The sequence below is a fragment of the Thermobia domestica genome, chromosome 8, assembly GCF_964235325.1.
Source record: "Thermobia domestica chromosome 8, izTheDome1.hap1.1, whole genome shotgun sequence".
Taxonomy (NCBI): Eukaryota; Metazoa; Arthropoda; class Insecta; order Zygentoma; family Lepismatidae; genus Thermobia; species Thermobia domestica.
Window position 1 is genome coordinate 39,677,738 of NC_137461.1, and position 8,130 is coordinate 39,685,867.

The following is an 8,130-nucleotide window of genomic DNA, read 5'->3' on the forward strand; positions in this document are numbered from 1 at the left end:
ATTATTATTATTATTATTATTATTATTATTATTATTATTATTATTATTATTATTATTATTTTACAATTTTTAATATATACAATTTGTCATATCGAGTTTGCACTCCCCAAAACCTTTGAACCCCTTCCAAAATAAATAAATGCTTGTTTACAACACAATCAGTGCGGAAAAGATACAACTCTCATTTGTTAATGGATAAAACTGCTCTAATGATCACCATTTGTTGTTTATACATTTATATTCCTTCATGCATTATTACAGAAAAGAAGTAAAACGACATTAACATGAAATTTGTATTTGCGTTCATGGAGGAACTTCACATTCTCATCTCTAGATATCGAGCAAATAATGTTTTCTTGTAGGTGCAAACCCAATGGAAACATCGTGGCAGATATCTGGAAAACTAATATTTCTTACCCGACCTAGACTCTGCTTTCGTCTGTTTATATTGAAAAGATATTCCGAGCCCTACTCGATCTTAAGGTTGAAATTGATATATACGCGGAGGTAAAATGTACACTTAATTTTTCGTGTCCTGTACCCCATGTATATCCCTTTTTTTGTGACACAAAATTTAAAATATAAATATTTAATACACAAAGTTTGAGTCGTCTAATCCTCATTGATACACTGTTCTTAAAGGGGTGCAAATGAAATTTGAGGATTAATAATACAGAAATGTGTACAATCACCAATATAATTAAACAAAATTTGCTGAAAACTATGTATTTCTACTCACATATACAAATTTAATTATAATTGTTTTTCTTTGTTTTTATGTGGAATTTTGAGGTATAAAACTGTTGATCTATTGTCCTTTCTTTAGTAGTAAACAGACACTTGCTCAGTGAGTTTCCACTGAATGCAAGGACAATATAACAAAGCAATAATACCTCACGCGTTCTTTAAAATGCATGTCTTATCTTTGTTTTAGCTGTGAAGACACGTTTTTGAAACACAATTCTGACATTCATTATTTTAATGAAATACTGGTCTATGTGTGGAAACATAGAGAAGAGAATATATTAGTTAAATTCTATTCGCGTTACGGTATTATATCTTCCAGTATGTTTCAAAATAAATTATGTCCACTATTTAATCAGAATATGACAATAAACTAGCGTTATTACCGTCTGCAAATACAGTATATAAATTCTGGAACTTTATATTCTATTTGGAAACATTTGTATGAGATTTTAAAGAAATCTAACGTTTAATGTTTCATTTTATGGTTGTGACTTATAAACTAAGGAAGACAATGACAAATAGATAATGAAATTAAAAAGGAAATTGTTTCAACGATAAATTGGAACAATCCTAGTATATTCTCCGCATCAGAGCTAGGTGCGGAAATCCAGGGTTTCATTGGTGATATGGGTTCATTTAGTTGGGGATCCCATGTTAGACTGTCACATGTAGACTCAGTATTAAAACGGGATATGAACTTCCAACCAACCAAATCATCAGTCTTAGAACTCATAAGATTGAGGGAAGATAATTGGCTTATGATCTGAGAAAACTTGTAGTTACTCTGAAAAAACATACATCTTGCAATTTCCACTTAAACCCAACAATAGATCAAAGTATCAAATCTGCGTAGAAAAGTTGATCGTTGATCTTTTGCCGAACCATCGTGACAAATAATTAAGCGTCGAACTTTTAGCTTAACAAAAATGTGGTTCTAGGTTCCTAATATAGGCTCGAAAAATATTTAAATAAATTCCATAACCTATGAAATCTTACAAACGATTCCTTTAAAATGTTGACTGGTCAAATCTTTAAGAGTCAAAACAAACTAGTTGAAATTCCCCTTCTTCGCTCGAGAAAAAGTTTATGGTAATGTTATTTGCGGAATATTTAAATCCCTTTCCTCCAATAGGATACGAATATTAGCGTCGAACTTTTAGCGTCGAACTTTTAGCTTAACAAAAATGTGGTTCTAGGTTCCTAATATAGGCTCGAAAAATATTTAAATAAATTCCATAACCTATGAAATCTTACAAACGATTCCTTTAAAATGTTGACTGGTCAAATCTTTAAGAGTCAAAACAAACTAGTTGAAATTCCCCTTCTTCGCTCGAGAAAAAGTTTATGGTAATGTTATTTGCGGAATATTTAAATCCCTTTCCTCCAATAGGATACGAATATTAACCAAAGTGAAATGACAAAAACATAAGTCAATGCAAGTGTTCAAGATGACTTTTAAAGAATTAAAACATTTCCTCGCTTTGGCCATATATGAATAAAAAATAACCGATTTAAGATATTGTAGCAATTACTGCCCTTCTCACTTAGAGGCAGAACTTTTGAAAACAATACATCGGGTGGTCACATATTTATAATGAATAGTATATATGTCAAGTCTCATCTACTTACGATGAGGGGTTCATGAGACACTGTTGGATAAGCTTGCATATGTGCATTATTTTTATTCATATTAGTTTCATTTTTTGTATATAGTTTAGTGGTTTTAGTGAATTCTTTGTGATTCTTTTAGTGATTTTTCTGGTGAGCTTTAGTGAGTTGTGTTTGCATTGGCTGGCAACAGTGCCTTCAGTGTGCTATTCAAGTGTGTCTGTGCATTCGACAATGTGCTTCGAAGTTCAACTAGACAAGCATATTCATTCATAGTTTCAGAAAGGCATATTTATTCATAAGCTTTAGAGAAACTCATGTTCATTAATATACAAGATTTACATGTTCTTAACAGTGTTTTAGAATGTTACTCAGTTTATGTGTGATCGAAGACAAAGTATGATGGTTAGCAAGCAACATGTGGTTTAGCTAGCAGCAAGCAACGATTACTGCAGGAAGATGTTAAGATAAGTAATTCATTGTACTAATATTTAAGTATTATATCAATCATTATGTTAACATACGAACAAAGCATGTCATGTTTATTATATTAACACATGTACCTTTAAATAAGAATTGAAGCAAGTAACATTTAAAATATTCGTCAAGTCTTATTTCTCGTTCCTTCATGATATCTGGGTGAATCAGTAATATGGGTTTAATCATACAGTTCATTAGCTTTGGATGTGATATGTGTGATTTGTAAATGAAGTACATAAACATATCACCCCTTCATACATCATCATTTTTTTTTGGTCCTCCGGGCCGGATGTCAGAACGAGAAACGTGACTTTGCATTGTTTCTTCTCGTTGTGTTTGTGTGGGTGCTGGCTGTCATAAGCAGGACAGAGCTGTTCATATCAGTATAGTGGTGTGTGTGCATTCAACCCAGCTGAATTCAAGGTTACACGTTTGTAGGTCACTCAGAAGTGAAAAGAAAAATATATTGTCAGCGGTTTGAGTAGTTAAAAAAAAAAGACTGAAACAATGGCAGAAGTGCAGTTGGGTCAATTAATTAAGAAACGTGCTTCGGTCAAAGGTCAGGCAACAAGAATACAGACATTTCTTCAAAAACTACAGAATGAAAATAAACCTAGCATACAAGAAGCAAGAACAAGGCTAGTTGCACTTGAAGGGGTTTTTATTAAATTTGATGAGATACAGTCAGAAATAGAGCTCTTAGATGAGACGGGTGAACAAGAAACGCACAGAATTATATTCGAGGAACTGTATTATGATTCAAAGGTTAAGTTACAAGAATTTATTGATAGTTTTGAACAAAAAACGGATTCAGGGACAGCAAATAACAAAGCTGGAAATTCTAGTAGTAGTTCAGTACAATTGCCTAAAATTTCCTTGCCCACATTTTGTGGTAAATACGAGGAGTGGTCGCCCTTTAAGGACATTTTCATTTCCCTTATTCACAATAACGAATCATTAAGTACAGTTTGTAAGTTTCAATATTTGCGCACATCGCTCAAGGGAGAAGCGTTTACATTAATAGCAAATCTGCCTACAGTAGAAGTTAATTACGAAATCGCATGGAAGCTTCTTGTTGAACGCTACGAAAACAAACGGTTGATAGCTTCGACATATGTACGAGGGTTGCTCAATATCAAGCCAGTAATGAAAGAAAACGCTAAAGACATTAGACAATTTGTAAATACTGCACGTAGTAATTTTCAAGCCCTTAAAGCATTGAATTTGGACAAACCTTTGCATGACGTACTACTAACACAACATTTAGTAGAAAAACTTGATTTGGCAAGCAAAAGGGAATGGGAAGCTGAGCAAAGTAGTGACTCCTTTCCATCGTTATCGGAATTATTTTCATTTTTAGAAGGTCGTTGTCAAATGTTAGAAAACATTCGTCCTACTCAATCTGAAAGTACTTATGACAACAAAAGTTTAGATTCCAAAGCAAAAAGAAAGAATAACAGTCAAGTGAATTCGTTTGTTACTGTGCTTCCAAATGTATGTAATATTTGCCGTAGCAAAGAAACGCATGCAGTTTTTCGTTGCCCAGAATTTCTGAGTGCCAACATTAATCAAAGAAAGGAGCTCGTGAAGCAAAATAAACTATGTTTTAATTGCTTAGGTAATAAACATCAAGTAAAGGCATGCAAATCAAGTACTTGTAAGAAATGTAATTTTAAGCATAATACACTGTTGCATGAAGACACTACTCAGGAGGCTACTAACAAAGACAGTTCAAGCAAAACAAATAACAATAATACTAACGTACCTAAAGTTAAGGAACAGAATCAGATTAAAGTTCAACCACAGGACTCTTATTGCTCATTTAAGATTAATTATGGTCAGCAAGTCTTATTAGCAACAGCGTTAGTTAACGTAACAGACACTAAAGGTCGTTTTCAACAATGCAGAGTGTTATTAGATGCAGCGTCTCAATCGAATTTTGTAAGCGAAGCTTTAGTTCATAGATTAGGCCTCAAGAAAACGAAAAATCGTGTTCCCATTAGAGGTATCAATTCTGTAACCTCCGAAGCTCAGTACAGTGTTAAAGTTCATATTTATTCAAGAACATGTGATTTTAATGCAGTGGTCGATTGTTTAGTATTGCCAAACATTACAGGTTGCATACCTTCTAAGGATATCGATTACAGTAATTGGAACTTGCCAAAGGATATTTGCTTAGCCGATCCAAATTTTAATCGCTCGTCGTCAGTGGACATGCTTATAGGTGCGGGGTTATTCTACAGTCTCCTCGAGCCAGGCCAGAAGACTAGAAAAGGACATTATCCAGTTTTGCAGGAAACGAAGCTAGGATACGTTGTCGTCGGAAATATGCCTTCAATACCCGAAGAAGCCAACCAGTCGGTAATTTCATGTTTTGCTCAGATGGAGACAGACTTGGATACACAATTGAGAAAATTCTGGGAACTCGAAGATCTTCAGACTAAGATTTACACGCCGGAAGAAGAAAATTGCGAGAAGCATTTTTTAAAAAATACAACCAGAAATGGAGATGGAAGATTTATTGTCAAATTACCAAAGAAGGAAGAGAATGCAGTTTTAGGAGAGTCTTACAACATGGCACTACAAAGATTTAAGCAGCTTGAAAGAAGATTGCTACAAAATCCTGAGTTTCATAAACAATATGCCGCCTTCATGGATGAGTATTTAAGTTTGGGTCACATTCGAAAAGTTACAGAAGAAGACGTGAACAGCAGCAGCAGTTGTTATCTTCCACATCATCCTGTATTCAAGATGGACAGTACAACAACTAAATTAAGAGTGGTTTTTGATGCAAGTGCAAAAACGTCTAATGGCAAATCATTGAATGACATTCTTCATTTTGGGCCAATTGTTCAAGATGACTTGTACTCCATTATTTTAAGGTTTCGGTTGTATCCAGTTGCATTTACAGCAGACTTAGAGAAAATGTACCGCCAAATATTAATTCATGATGAGGACAAGTGTTTACAACGCATCCTTTGGAGAAATTCAGTAGAAGAACCGATCCAGTCGTATGAGTTACAAACAGTGACGTACGGGACTTCGTCAGCGTCCTTCTTGGCAACAAGATGTCTGAAGCAAATAGCGGAGGAAAATTCCAAGAAATTTCCAGAAGCGGCAGAAGTAATAAAACACAATTTCTACATTGATGATGTGTTAAAATCAGTACCAAACGTGTCAAAGGCCTTAGAACTACAGAAGGATCTTATTAATATTTTAAGCAGAGCAGGTTTCAAGCTTTGTAAATGGAGTTCTAACAAAGAAGAAGTACTTCAAGGAGTTCCTGAAGACTTCAGGGAAAAACAACAGCCAATCATACTTGGTCAGCAAGACGGTGTTAAGACTTTAGGAATAGCATGGATTCCATTAACAGACAAACTCATAATTTCGAACAAAATTTGTAAAAATGGAACTGCAGTAGAAAGTAAGGTTGCAATGACAAAAAGACAAGTCGTCAGTATAGTGTCATCTATCTTCGATCCATTAGGTCTAATCGCTCCAATTGTCATCAAATACAAGAATTTCTTACAAAAGTTGTGGAAGACAGGAATGGATTGGAATGATCCATTAGACCCAGTCCTACAAGTTGAGTGGAATCAATTAATGTCTTGGTTACCTGCGATGGCGAAGATACAAATTACAAGAAACGTAATGTCTTCGGAGAACGTTAAGGAAATTCAATTACATGGTTTTTGCGATGCAAGTGAAGAAAATTTTGGAGCAGTAGTGTACATCAGGGCTACAGACGAACAAGGAAACATTGAAGTCAATTTACTTTGTTCAAAGTCGAAGTTTGCACCACTGAAGAAGCAAACTTTGCCTAGATTGGAATTATGTGGAGCACTGTTACTTTCGAAGCTAATAGACAAAACACTATCCATATTGAACTTAGAGGTCAGTGGTATACACCTGTGGACAGACTCGACGATAGTTTTGTCATGGATCAAATCACCTCCCAATCGTTGGAAGACATTTGTATCCAACAGGGTGGCTCAAATTCAGAGAATCACATCAATCAATCAATGGCACCACGTGCCTAGTAAAGAAAATGCGGCAGACATAGTTAGTCGAGGAGCGGATCCCAATACTCTTATTCAGTCTCGAGAGTGGTGGCATGGTCCAAAGTTTCTTCACATAGCAGAATGGCCATGTCAAGAACAAAATGAGCCGGCTAATATTCCAGAAGAGAAGAAAGTCATGATAAGTTTGGTGGCAGTTCATGAAACAAGCTTTATGAAAAGGTATTCATCGTTAAACAAAATGTTGAGAGTAGTAGCATATTGTTTGCGATTCAAACATAATTGTCTTTCCAAGAAATTAGAAAGAAAAACCGATAGTCTTGACGCTTCGGAACTTCGTTTAGCGTTACACAGATGTATCAAGATAGTACAACATACTACCTATCATGAAGAAATATTGAACTTGCAGCAACAAATGGAAGTTTCAACAAAGAGCCCAATCAAGGATCTTTTTCCATTTCTGGACACGGAAGGAATGCTAAGAGTAGGAGGAAGATTGGAACATTCAAACTTGGAGTACCACAACAAGCATCAATTCATCCTACCTGCAGAACATCATTTCACCCACCTGATAGTCAAAGAAGAACATAAAAGGTTGCTTCATGCAGGACCACAGCTTCTTATTGCATCTTTGCGTACCAGATATTGGATTCCAAGAGCTAAAAAGATGGTCAAGGCAATAGTACACAATTGTTTGGTTTGTTTCAAGTGGAGATCAACAAGTTCATCACAGTTAATGGGACACTTACCCAAGGAAAGAGTAAATGAAGCAAGACCATTTGTACACGTGGGAGTGGACTACGCAGGATTCTTTTATGTCAAGCCCACAATTCGCAGCAAAATTCAAATGAAAGTCTATGCAGCGTTGTTCATCTGTTTAGCCACTAGAGCAGTTCACATAGAAATAGTTTCAGACTTAAGTTCTCAAGCCTTCATCGCAGCATTGAAGAGATTTATTGCTAGGCGAGGAAAATGCTTATCTACATGTATCTGTAGCGACAATGGTTCAAATTTGTTGGCGCCAATCGAGAATTGCAACAATTTTTTGAATCCAAGACTAACAGAAAGGACATTCTGGAACACTCAGCTCAAGAAGGTTTAGAATGGAAATTCATTCCTGCCAGATCTCCTCACATGGGGTCATGGGAAAGTTCAATAAAATCCATGAAGTACCACCTACGGCGTGTAGCAGGAACTGCAAGTCTGACATACGAAGAGTTGAACACGTTACTTATTCAAATTGAAGCCATTCTAAATTCAAGACCATTGACAGCCA